Consider the following 12,391-nt stretch of genomic DNA (forward strand, 5'->3'; position numbering starts at 1 on the left):
ACATAACTCCATATACCTGCCTTAGTCATATCCCTTACCTTTTTGATTAACAAAATTTTAACCTGAGATAATAGATTTAACAATTGAGCTAGCATCAACTGCCATTTGTGGAAGAGTGTTCCTAACTTCTCCCACTCGTTGTGTGTAGAAGTGTCTCTTAACTTCGTTCCTGGAAGTCCTAATTCGAACTTCGAGGTTATGTCCCCTGGTCGTTAAACTGGCTGTGTCTTTATAACTTTACAGTGAATTGGGTACAATCCATGTCTGGGACAACCTTGCCTTTGTAATACTGAAATTTGTTCATAAAATGTTCTTCAGATTTAATAAGAGCATATTTGTTTATCTTTACTGAGCTGGGTTTTTCTTTTTGGTAAATCAGTCATTCAGGGGGTCTATTAAACAGGATGGGAGCTGTTAGCAGTAAACACCCTCGCTTCAGACAACATTCTTTGGCAGGTGGAAACCACTTCTCCATTTAAATCAAATCATAGTATTATTTTACTTGAGCTATAATCACTGAAGTTTAGTGTTTAAACATAGCAGGAGATCCAGGCTCGCTCTGTTGCAGTAGAATCACAATAAGTTAGTGGGAACTTTTAACAATAGCAATTCATTTCTGCTCACTGCACACAAGGTGATTTTTCTTCCAGTGGAAACTGCAGTCAGACGGCCCCTCCTCACTTTCACTCTGAGCTTCCTCACACTATTGATGAATAATGTTAGGAAACATTAAACCCAATAGATGACAATACATTGTAGTGTCGTGTAGGGCCATCCTACCCTCTTCTGACTGTTGTCTGATTTACATGTAAACATTTCAGGGAGGCTTTACAAACTGGATATACTGGTCAGGACACCAGGAGAACTACTTTGGGGTATTTTTAAAATGTTGCAACAAAATACCATGTAGAAATGCTTCATGAATTCATTCTCAATGAAGCTTAGGATCTTACAGGACAGAAACAGGTGACTTTCCTCTCGCCCCCTCATCCAATTTAATGTTCCTCTGTTCCAAGGTGCCTCCACTATTATTCCCATTTAAAATAATTCATGGAGTCTGTGTGAACAACATTTTCGGGCAGAACTCTACATTGTCCCCTCCCTATAAAGATATTTTTTTGAACCGTAGACATGTATCTTTTGCCATGTTACATTTGAACCTAGGGGTTATAGAATCATAGAAATTTACAGCACAGAAGGAGGCTATTCGGCCCATTGTCTGTGCCAGCTGAAAAAGCTATCCAGCCTAATCGCACTCTTGGTCTTGGTCCGCAGCCTTGCAGGTGACGGGACTTCAAGTGCGCATCCAAGTACTTATAAAAAGTGATGTTGGTTTCTGCCTCTTCCACCCTTTCAGCGAGTCAGGTTCAAACCCACACCACCCTCTGGGTGAAAAAAATTATCCCCAGATCCCCTCGAATTCTTCCAATTATTTGAAATATATGCCCCCTGGTTATTGGCCTCTCTGCGAAGGGATATAGGACCTTCATATTCTTTTTTTATTTGTTCATGGGATGTGGGTGTTACTGGCAAGGGCAGCATTTATTGCCCATCCCATTTGCCTTTGAGAAGGTGGGGGTGAGTTGCCGCCTTGAAGTGACGCAGTCCGCGTGGCCCCCAATAATTTTATACACCTCAATTAAATCCCCCCTCAGCCTCCTCTGTTTCAATGAAAACAACTCCAGCCGATCCAATCCTTCCTCATAGCTAAAATTCTCCAGTCCTGGACCATCCTTGTAAATCTCCTCTGGACCCTCTCTGGTGCAATCCCATCTTTCCTGTAATGTGGTGACCTGAACTGGACACGGGTTAAATTTATTAGTCCGCCTGTTCCCACAGGTCCCAGTCGAGTTTCTTCATTCCTTTCCTTGGTTCAATCCGTCATTCACCGATTGGGTTTATGACCGGTCACCACCTCCTGTGATTTCCCCAATTGGCTGCCCCTCTTCTCAGAGATTCTCTCGCTCCACAGACCACCTGCACTCTGTCGGTTCCACCAATCCGGGAAGCTTCACCTGTGATTGGATGAACTCGGTGACCCGGGCCCGTCATGGCGGCCGAATCTCCCACAATGCAGAGCGGCAGAGAAAAGGCCCCATCTCTGAGACGGGCCGCGCTGCACTCTGGGAGAATGTTCGCACATGCGCACATCACCCGCCGGATCAGCGGCCGCTTCCTGTTGTGTCGCGAGACAAACTTTCCGTTTTTTCGGTTGAGAACGAGCGGTTTTTATTGTGACGGAAACTGACGTCACTTTTCCTTTGAATCGCGCGGTTTGATTTAAATAAACGGCGCACATGCGCAGTGTGGCGCGTCCCTCTTAAAGGGCCCTGGACCGGCCGAGAGTCCCCGAGCCCGGGGTCAGGACCGAGAGACGGGCAATGGGATTAGAGCGGAGGGCGGCAGCACAAGTTGGTGAAACCGTTAAAACAGCATCCGGTTCCTTGGCTTAATAATCGAGAAATAGAGTACAAAGGCAAGGAAGTTATGTTAAACGTTTATAAATCATTGTTCAGGCCTCATCTGAAGTATTGTGTCCAATTCTGGGCACTATAATTTATTAACGATGTCAAGGTCTTGGAGAGGATGGCGAGGAGATTTCCCAGAATTATACCAGGGATGGGGTTTAGTTGTGTGGAGAGACTCGAGAACCTGGGATTGTTCTGCTTCGAGCAATGAAGGTTAAGGGTAGAAGTAATCCACGTGTTCAAAATTAAGAGGGGTTTTGATCGAGTAAATAAGGAGAAACTTCACCCACTGGCGGGAGGGTCGGCAACCAACGGACGCAGATTTAAGATGATTGGCAAAAGAACTAGAAGGGAAATAAGGAGATTTTTTACACAGCGAATTGTTATGATCTGGAACGCACTGCCTCAAAGGATGGTGGAGCTCGATTCAATCGTAACTTTAAAAGGAAAATTGGATAAATACTTGAAAAGGTAAAAATTACAAAGTTTATGGGTAAAGAGCACGGGAATGGGAGTAATCGGGTACATCCTTCAAAGAGCTGGCCACTGCACGATGGGTCGAATGGCCTCTTGTGCTGTGAGATTCTAGGATTGTATATTTTCCATATATTTGTTTCTGTAAGAAGGACAATGACAGGCTGTCTGAGCAAAGCAGATGTTCAAAAGGTCCAAACACACGAGGCATCAAAGAATCAGGTGTAGATTTCAGCCCAAAGATGTTTTTTCTGCTCCAGTCATCAGCACAGCACAGACCCCTGAAACACAACCAGTCACTCCTTCCAATATCACAGAGACAGAAACAGACCAGCTCTCAGTTTGCTTTCGAGTGAGTGCTGAACTCATCACATGGTGTCTGCACTAAACTGGCAATTAGAATCTCCTAATCACTTGGCTGTTTGTTAATACGGTAAAAAATCAGATTTTAACTGACCTGCCCTTTTCAATCCATTTATTGATCATTCACAGAGGCCCAAAAGAGACCTCTTAGAGTGTCTGAATCAGCTGTACTAAAGATGATCCATTAGTTTTTCGCGATGAACGTGATGAAAACATATGTCGCTCGTTGATTTTGGTGTCAGAGGGTTAGATATTTTTCTCACGGTGGGAGAGAGATGAATAAGATGAAATAAAGCGAGTGTCTGTGATAATGTTTGAATGACCGACACCAATCCGGAATTTGTACAATGCTGAATGTTTCAATTCACAATGTGGATTTCCAATGGATTCTCTGCAATGTTAACACAAATCCATTTGTTCCACAGGAGATGGTCGGGGTTCTGGTCACAGGAAATGTACAAATTCAGAAAATTTATTGTCTTGAATTTCTATATACTTCAGTTCCCAGAACGAATAATTACAGACTCTCTGGGGTACATTTTCCGCTTGGTGATCTGGTGTAAAACTGGCCTTGCAGATTGACCGCTCGTTATTAAAACCACCTGGGGCAGGAATTCTTCCTGGACGGTACCGCCTGACGGCCGGTATCGCTCGCTGAAGCTTCCTCCTGATATTCAGTCAAGTCCCACTGAAGTCAAGGGAACTGAATATCAGGTGGGATGTGTGATGGGCGGCCTATCCGCTATCACCCACTTTGTGCTACAGCCCAAGACCATTCTGATTCCCATTGAAATGAACGGCAGGGAAATTCCCGCGGTTTCTATAAACGGCGGGCGATCCGCCCACCAAATGACCTCCAGGCGGTGAAGACATATGTCGACATCTCCTCGTCACCGGGGCAGATTCGTTACTGGCGCTCTGGCATGAAACTGCCGTTGGCTCTGTGGGACTGGATAGACCCAGACCGACTGGAAGTGTACGGGGATATGCTTCTGGCAGACAGCATGGCAGAGTCCACGAGGAAAGGCATCATCACCCTCATCTCCAAGTGAAGCTTTCTTACATCGCCTCTCAGGCAAGTTTATCCTTGCTTAGATAAGGAGACCAAAACTGTACACAGTACTCCAGGTGTGGTCTCACCAAAGCCCCGTACAATTGCAACAAGACTTCCTTACTCTTGTATTCCAGCCCCCTTGCAATAAAGGCCAACATGCCATTTGCCTTCCTAATTGCTTGCTGTACCAACATGTTGACTTTCTGTGTTTCTTGCACCAGGACACCCAAGTCTCTCTGAACATGAATATTCAATAGTTGCTCATCATTTTAAAACATTTTGTTTTTCTATTCTTCCTATCAAAGTGAATAACCTCATTTCCCCACATTGTACTCCACCTGCCACCTTGTCCACTCACGTAACCTGTCTGTATCCCTTTGCAGACACTTTGTGTCCTCCTCACAGCTTACTTTCCCACGTAGCTAGCGTCAGAGATCTTTTTACACTCATATACATTGTAAATCGCTGAGGCCCAGTAAAGGCCGGTATCGCTCGCTGATAAGTCAAGGGTAAAATCCCTACGAGGACATTGGTCCCAGCCTTGTTGAGGTGCAACCCGTCCATCTTCGACAGGTCTTTAGTATTAATCAAAGTGCACAATGACGCCCCCGGTAAAGCGAGTATCTCCCCACAGATACTACCTGACCTGCTGAGTGTTGCCAGCAGTTTCTGGGTTTATTTTTGAGCTTTCACGATAGCAGTTTTCCTGACAACCTGCAACTTGCCTCAAGGGCGCAGCTTCAAGCACAACTTTCTTGTGCTCTTCTCACACACAAGATCACACTTTACTTTCCGACACATGCGTTTAAAATCTGCCGTTTCCGCACACAGCGTCCTGCGCCACGAGAATTTGAAAGACCTTCCGCTCATGACCTGTAATCGCTCCTTTTTCCCCACAGGCGCTCTTTACATTTATCCTCTACTCGATTCAATCACAGGTTTCAACAGAACTATTAAGATCAAGGCGGAACACTTCCGATCTTACTGCACCGCCCCAACTTGCCAAATGTGCACCTTTCAACCGCCATTCGCAGCTCTGTAACGCTGCCCGTCGCTCATGCAACTCAACTGCTGAGAGAAAAGAGCCAACAAGCATCAAAACAAAAACCAGTTCTTCAGTTACCATCCCCTGGATCACAAGTTTCCCCAAGTAAATTTCGTGAACATTCGGGCGGCTGTCTTTCCAGAGACCAGCCCTGCTTTCGTCGTGTTTGTCTGTCGAGCGGTCACGCAGATCGAAATGTATCGACTGGTTTCAAGGCACAAATGAACATTGGTGTGAATGGGACATGTGCCCAATAGAAACAGCGGTCGGAGCAGAACAAACTTAAAGGCGTGCGATCGTGAAAGTGAATGTTAGAGTCGGCAATGGAGCAGGAAAGTGTCCATGAAATAGAAGGAGGGAAATAAAGGCGGCCCATTGACTGTGGAAGTTAGAAAAAGTTGGGAGAAGAGGCGGGTTTGAACTGTGGAACATCAAGTACAGGCATGTGAGAGAGGTGGGATTTGACGGAATTGAAAGGTTTTCACCAAAATAATATTATTTCTTGTGCTAAAGATTGATTTCTTGCTGCATCCTCTCAGCACATGTGGCAATGGAGAAAATCGGTAAATGACACTCTGTGGAGACTCGGATTCGCTCCGATGTTACTGCGACCACAACGCAGAGTGTTAACCACAAAACGATCACGACGCAGCACATGAGGTGTGGCAGTTGTGCCCCAACAACATTAATGGCACGCATGACACTGCTGAGAAAAGAAAGATTTTGGTGATGAGGCTAAAATGTTCAACAGCTCAGATTATGGCAGCGCAGAGACTGGAGCCTAAATCCAGCGCTTTAGACCGCTCGGCCACGCTACCATTTCACAAGGATCTCCAGAATCTCGGAACTGGTGATTGAAAAGCGGCTTTCCGACTCTGACCTTTGAGTCCAAGATTTTTGCCTTGAAAGAATCAAATAAAAGGGATTTCTTTGCATTGTTCTTGCGACCAGGTGGCTGAGTGGTTGAGGTGATGGACTGCTAATCCATTGAGCTTTGCCAGCATGGTTTTGTATCCCAGCCGCGCCATTACTGCCTTTTTTTAATCGTTCATGGGATGTGGGCGTCGCTGGCGAGGCCACCATTTATTGCCCATCCCTAATTACCCTTGAGAAGGTGGTGATGAGCCGCCTTCTTGAACTGTTGCAGTCCATGTGGTGAAGGTTCTCCCACAGTGCTGTTAGGAAGGAAGTTCCAGGATTTTGACCCAGCGACGATGAAGGAACGGTGATATATTTCCAAGTCGGGATGGTGTGTGACTTGGAGGGGAACGTGCAGGTGGTGTTGTTCCCATGTGCCTGCTGCCCTTGTCCTTCTATATGTTAGAGGTCGTGGGTTTGGGAGGTGCTGTCGAAGAAGCCTTGGCGAGTTGCTGCAGTGCATCCTGTGGATGGTACACACTGCAGCCACAGTGCGCCGGTGGTGAAGGGAGTGAATGTTTAAGGTGGTGGATGGGGTGCCGAACAAGTGGGCTACTTTGTCCTGGATGGTGTCGAGCTTCTTGAGTGTTGTTGGAGCTGCACTCATCCAGGCAAGTGGAGAGTATTCTATCACACTCCTGACTTGTGCCTTGTAGATGGTGGAAAGGCTTTGGGGAGTCCGGAGGTGGGTCACTCACCACAGAATACCCAGCTTCTGGCCTACTCGTGTAGCCACAGTATTTATATGGCTGGTCCAGTTAAGTTTCTGGTCAATGGTGACCCCCAGGATGTTGATGATGGGGGATTCGGCGATGGTAGTGCCGTTGAATGTCAAGGGGAGGTGGTCAGACTCTCTCTTGTTGGAGATTGTCATTGCCTGGCAATTGTCTGGCATGAATGTTACTTGCCACTTATGAGCCCAAGCCTGGATATTGTCCAGGTCTTGCTGCATGTGGGCACGGACTGCTTCTTATCTGTGGGGTTGCGAATGGAACTGAACACTGCGCAATCATCAGCGAACATCCCCATTTCTGACCTTATGATGGGGGAAAGCTCATTGATGAAGCAGCTGAATATGGTTGGGCCAAAGACACTGCCCTGAGGAACTCCTGCAGCAATGTCCTGGGGCTGAGATGATTGGCCTCCAACAACCACTACCATCTTCTTTTGTGCTCCTTCTGACTCCAGCCACTGGAGAGTTTTCCACTGAAGCGGCAGCTGAACGGATGGTCTCAATCTTTGTGACAAAATAGTCCAGGAGCTCCTCGCAATTTTTGTGGTGAGGGTGGAGGAGGCACGGGGTGCAAGAAGTCGGTTTGTGGTCGAGAAGAGATACCGGGGGTATCTTTGGATTCCTGGATAATCCTGGAATAATGAGCAGTTTTCTGTCTCTCTCTGTTTAGGGCTGGTGAATTAGCCCGGGTCTGTTCACAGGGCGATTCTGCGTTTTATTTCTTCCTCATTATTGTGGTTCTGATATCGAGGTGAGGATTTTAAAATCTGCTCGGAGATCAGTGAAATTAAATCGTAGAAAGTGAAAAAGTCCGAGTCAGTTTTTCACTGTATTTTCTTCATTCGATGTTGCTGATAAATGAAAGTGAAGCTTCTAAAGGCAGACCTTCCCGTCGGGGAATTGACCCCAGTCTCCAGGGTGATAGACACTGATACTCACCACGATACTAACGAGGAACTGGTGCCGGAAGGGGATGTACGTTCACCACAGATGCTTCACGTTTCAGGAAATCTGTTTGAGCTATTCTTTTGGTGACAGTTTGTTTAAATTTCCACGGACCACTGTTGAAAGAAGAATTACCGACCACTTTTCCATCTCATGTTGGATCATGATGTGGGGAGCGCGGGACAGAGTGAGACAGAGAAAGACCGACTCAAGAAAACAAAGAAAATATGAGGCACATACACAGACAGAGAGACACAGGCACGCATACGCATGGAGTGACTCAGAAATATGGAGAGACAGAACATGGATAATTTGGCTGATTTTTGTTCTATTTCTGTCGTAGATTTCGAGGAATCTCAAAGATCAATGAAAATGAGCACAAAACTCGAGGTGTTCAATGCCGTGGAATTTTAATTCACTTCAGAATTATTAATTCTACAAGAAACTTGTTGAATTTTGAAACGCAGAGATGAACACGTTGATAAATGACGGGATCTGAAGTCTGTCAGATTTGAACCTGCGCGAGGGAAATGAATGAAATTTTAATCTGTCACCTGAACCACGAGGAAGTCAAAATCACAATTGCTCTGCATCCAGTCCTCAAATAGTCTCCGTACATTAATATTCTGAAAGTGACAATCACCTGTTTTTTTTCTCTGTAGTTTTTTTTTAGGAAGAAGCTCGGCGAAGACATAAAATTAAAAGTTGGCGTCTGATAAATGCTTCCTCCCCGTCGGGGAATTAAACCCCGGACTGAGGCGGGGCAACTCACCACGAGAAGAGAGAAAGAAAGAACGAAAGAAAGACAGAGTCAGTTGTCGTTGTCCAACAAAGAGATGGAAATGCAAAAGGTTCTTTCAAGAGTGGCCCGTGGAAAATGAAACAAACTGTCATCAAATAAATAGTTAAAAGAAATGCACTGATACATGAAGCATGTCTAACACCATCTGGGATGAGTGCACGGTGGGTGCAGCAGTTCCTCGTTGGTATAGTGGTGAGTATCCCCGCCTGTCACGCGGGCGACCGGGGTTCAATTTCCCGACGGGGGGATTAAACTTCCGCCGCCTTTCGAAGCTTTTCTCTCATTCATTTCCAATATTGGATGCGGAATGGACAGTGTCAAACTGATTCGGAGTGTCCCACTTTCCCCAATTTAATTTCACTGATATTCCAGCGGTTTTAAAATCTGCTCTCAGCTTCACTCTTCACCTCGATGTTCGACTGGATTCTGTGATGGTGGGGATTTCGGGAGGAGGCCGAGATGGATCATCCACTCGGCACTTCTGGCTGAAGACGGTTTCTAAAACTTTGCACTCACACGCTGGGCTTTACCATCATTGAGGATGGGGATGTTCATAGAGCCTCTTCCCATTAGTTGTTTAATTATCCACCATCATTCACAAATGGGTGTGGCAGGACTGCAGAGCTTTGATCTGATCCGTTGTTTGTGGGATCGTTTAGCTCTGTCGACAGCATGCTGCTTCCACTGTTTGGCAAGTAGTCCTGTGTTACTTTCAGGTTATTGGTGTGTGTATATGTCTGTGTGCGAGTGTTTATGTAGCTCGGAATGTGTGTGTTTGTGTATGTGTGAATATGACTATGTCTGTCTCACTTGTTATATGCGTTTCTGAGTGTCTCTCTCTTTCTTTCTATCTGTCACTTTTAACCTGCTCCCCAAATAATTTTTCTCTGGACCTTGACTAATAAAGAGATAGAAAGTAAGTCTTCTTTCAACAGTGGCATGTGGAAAGTTAAACAAATTGTCATCAAAGAAGTCGTTAAAATAGATTCACTGAAACGTGCATCCTTTTCATTGCTGTATGTAAGATCTTTCATGTCTGCGCCTGTTCCGAGACCTGTCTCTCTCTGTTTCGGGCTGGTGACAGCGCGATTCTGCGTTTTATTTCTTGCCCATCATTGTGGTTCTCACATCGAGCTGAAGCGTGAGGCAGAGAGCAGATATTTAAAATCGCTGTGAAATCAAATTGCAGAAGTGGGAAAGGCCGAGTCAGTTTTTCATTGTATTTTCAACATCCAATATTTCAGATAAATGAAAGTGAAGCTTCGAAAGCAGCAATAACCTCCTCGTCGGGGAATTGAACCCCGGTCTCCCGCGTGACAGGCGGGGATACTCACCACTATACTAACGAGGAATTGGTACAGACATTTACCGTATATTCACCAAAGATGCTTCACTTTTCAGTGAATCTGTTTGAACTGTTCATTTGATGACAGTTTGTTTCACTTTCCACGAACCACTGTTGAAAGAAAAATTACCGACCACTTTTGCATCACATGTTGGATCATGATGTGGGTAACGCGGGAGAGAGTGAGACAGAAAGAGACAGATCTTCTCAGGAAAATATAGAAAATATGAGGCACATACACAGACAGACAGACAGACACGCAGAAACAGACACACATGCACATGGATTGACTCAGAAATACTGAGAGTCAGAATATGGATAATTTGGCTGATTTTTGTTCTATTTCTGTCGTAGATTTCGTGAAATCTTGCAGATCAATTAAAATGAGCATAAAACTCGAGGTACTCAATGCTGTGGAATTTTAATTCACTTAAGAATTATTAATTCTACAAGAAACTTGTTGAATTTTGAAACGCAGAGATGAAACAGGTTGATGAATGACGGGATCTGAAGTCTGTCAGATTTGAACCAATGAATGAATTTCTAATCTGTCACCTTAATCACCAGTTAGTAAAAATCACAATTGCTCTGCATCCAGTCCTCAAATAGTCTCCGTACAATAATATTCTGAAAGTGACAATCACCTGTTTTGTTGCTCTGCAGTTTTTGTTCAGGAAGAAGCTCGGCGAAGACATAAAATTAAAAGTTGGCGTCTGATAAATGCTTCCTCCCCGTCGGGGAATGAAACCCCGGACTAAGGCGGGGCAACTCACCACGATAAGAGAGAAAGAAAGAACGAAAGAAAGACAGAGTCAGTTGTCGTTGTCTAACAAAGAGAAGGAAATGTAAAAGGTTCTTTCAAGAGTGGCCCGTGGAAAATGAAACAAACTATCATCAAATAAATAGTTAAAAGAAATGCACTGATACATGAAGCATGTCTAACGCCATCTGGGATGAGTGCACGGTCAATGTAGCAGCTCCTCGTTAGTATAGTGGTGAGTATCCCCGCCTGTCACGCGGGAGACCGGGGTTCAATTCCCCGACGAGGAGATTAAATTTTCGCCGCCTTCAAAAGCTTTTATCTCCAATATTGGATGCGGAATATACAGTGAAAAACTGACTCGGAGTTTCCCACTTTCCCCAATTTAATTTCACTGATTTTCCAGCGGTTTTAAAATCTGCTCTCAGCGTCACTCTTCACCTCGATGTTCGACTGGCTTCTGTGATGGTGGGGATTTCGGGAGGAGGCCGAGATGGATCATCCACTCGGCACTTCTGGCTGAAGACGGTTTCTAAAACTTTGCACTCACGTGCTGGGCTTTACCATCATTGAGGATGGGGATGTTCATAGAGCCTCTTCCCGTTAGTTGTTTAATTATCCACCATCATTCACAAATGGGTGTGGCAGGACTGCAGAGCTTTGATCTGATCCGTTGTTTGTGGGATCGCTAAGCTCTCTCAACAGCATGCTGCTTCCACTGTTTGTCAAGTAGTCCTGTGTTACTTTCAGGTTATTGGTGTGTTTATGTAGCTAGGAATGTGTGTGTTTGTGTATGTGTGAATATGACTATGTCTGTCTCACTTGTTATATGCGTTTCTGAGTGTCTCTCTCTTTCTTTCTATCTGTCACTTTTTCCCTGCTCCCCAAATAATTTTTCTCTGGACCTTGACTAATAAAGAGATAGAAAGTAAGTCTTCTTTCAACAGTAGCATGTGGAAAGTTAAACAAATTGTCATCAAAGAAGTCGTTAAAATAGATTCACTGAAACGTGCATCCTTTTCATTGCTGTATGTAAGATCTTTCATGTCTGCGCCTGTTCCGAGACCCGTCTCTCTCTGTTTCGGGCTGGTGACAGCGCGATTCTGCGTTTTATTTCTTGCCCATCATTGTGGTTCTCACATCGAGCTGAAGCGTGAGGCAGAGAGCAGATATTTAAAATCGCTGTGAAATCAAATTGCAGAAGTGGGAAAGGCCGAGTCAGTTTTTCATTGTATTTTCAACATCCAATATTTCAGATAAATGAAAGTGAAGCTTCGAAAGCAGCAATAACCTCCTCGTCGGGGAATTGAACCCCGGTCTCCCGCGTGACAGGCGGGGATACTCACCACTATACTAACGAGGAATTGGTACAGACATTTACCGTATATTCACCAAAGATGCTTCACTTTTCAGTGAATCTGTTTGAACTGTTCATTTGATGACAGTTTGTTTCACTTTCCACGAACCACTGTTGAAAGAAAAAT

At 44.9% G+C, this 12,391-nt stretch overlaps 3 non-coding genes across 3 annotated transcripts; 1 reads left to right on the top strand and 2 right to left on the bottom strand.

Annotated features, from left to right (window-relative positions):
* Positions 1-10,081: 10,081 nt before the first annotated feature.
* Positions 10,082-10,153, bottom strand: trnad-guc (transfer RNA aspartic acid (anticodon GUC)). Its single transcript has one exon. It is a non-coding gene; the product is annotated as a tRNA-Asp (tRNA).
* A 972-nt stretch (positions 10,154-11,125) lies between these two features.
* trnad-guc (transfer RNA aspartic acid (anticodon GUC)) lies at positions 11,126-11,197 on the top strand. The gene has a single exon. It is a non-coding gene; the product is annotated as a tRNA-Asp (tRNA).
* Positions 11,198-12,198: 1,001 nt separating this feature from the next.
* trnad-guc (transfer RNA aspartic acid (anticodon GUC)) lies at positions 12,199-12,270 on the bottom strand. Its single transcript has one exon. It is a non-coding gene; the product is annotated as a tRNA-Asp (tRNA).
* Positions 12,271-12,391: the final 121 nt, after the last annotated feature.

The sequence above is a fragment of the Heptranchias perlo genome, unplaced genomic scaffold, assembly GCF_035084215.1.
Source record: "Heptranchias perlo isolate sHepPer1 unplaced genomic scaffold, sHepPer1.hap1 HAP1_SCAFFOLD_163, whole genome shotgun sequence".
Classification (NCBI taxonomy): Eukaryota; Metazoa; Chordata; class Chondrichthyes; order Hexanchiformes; family Hexanchidae; genus Heptranchias; species Heptranchias perlo.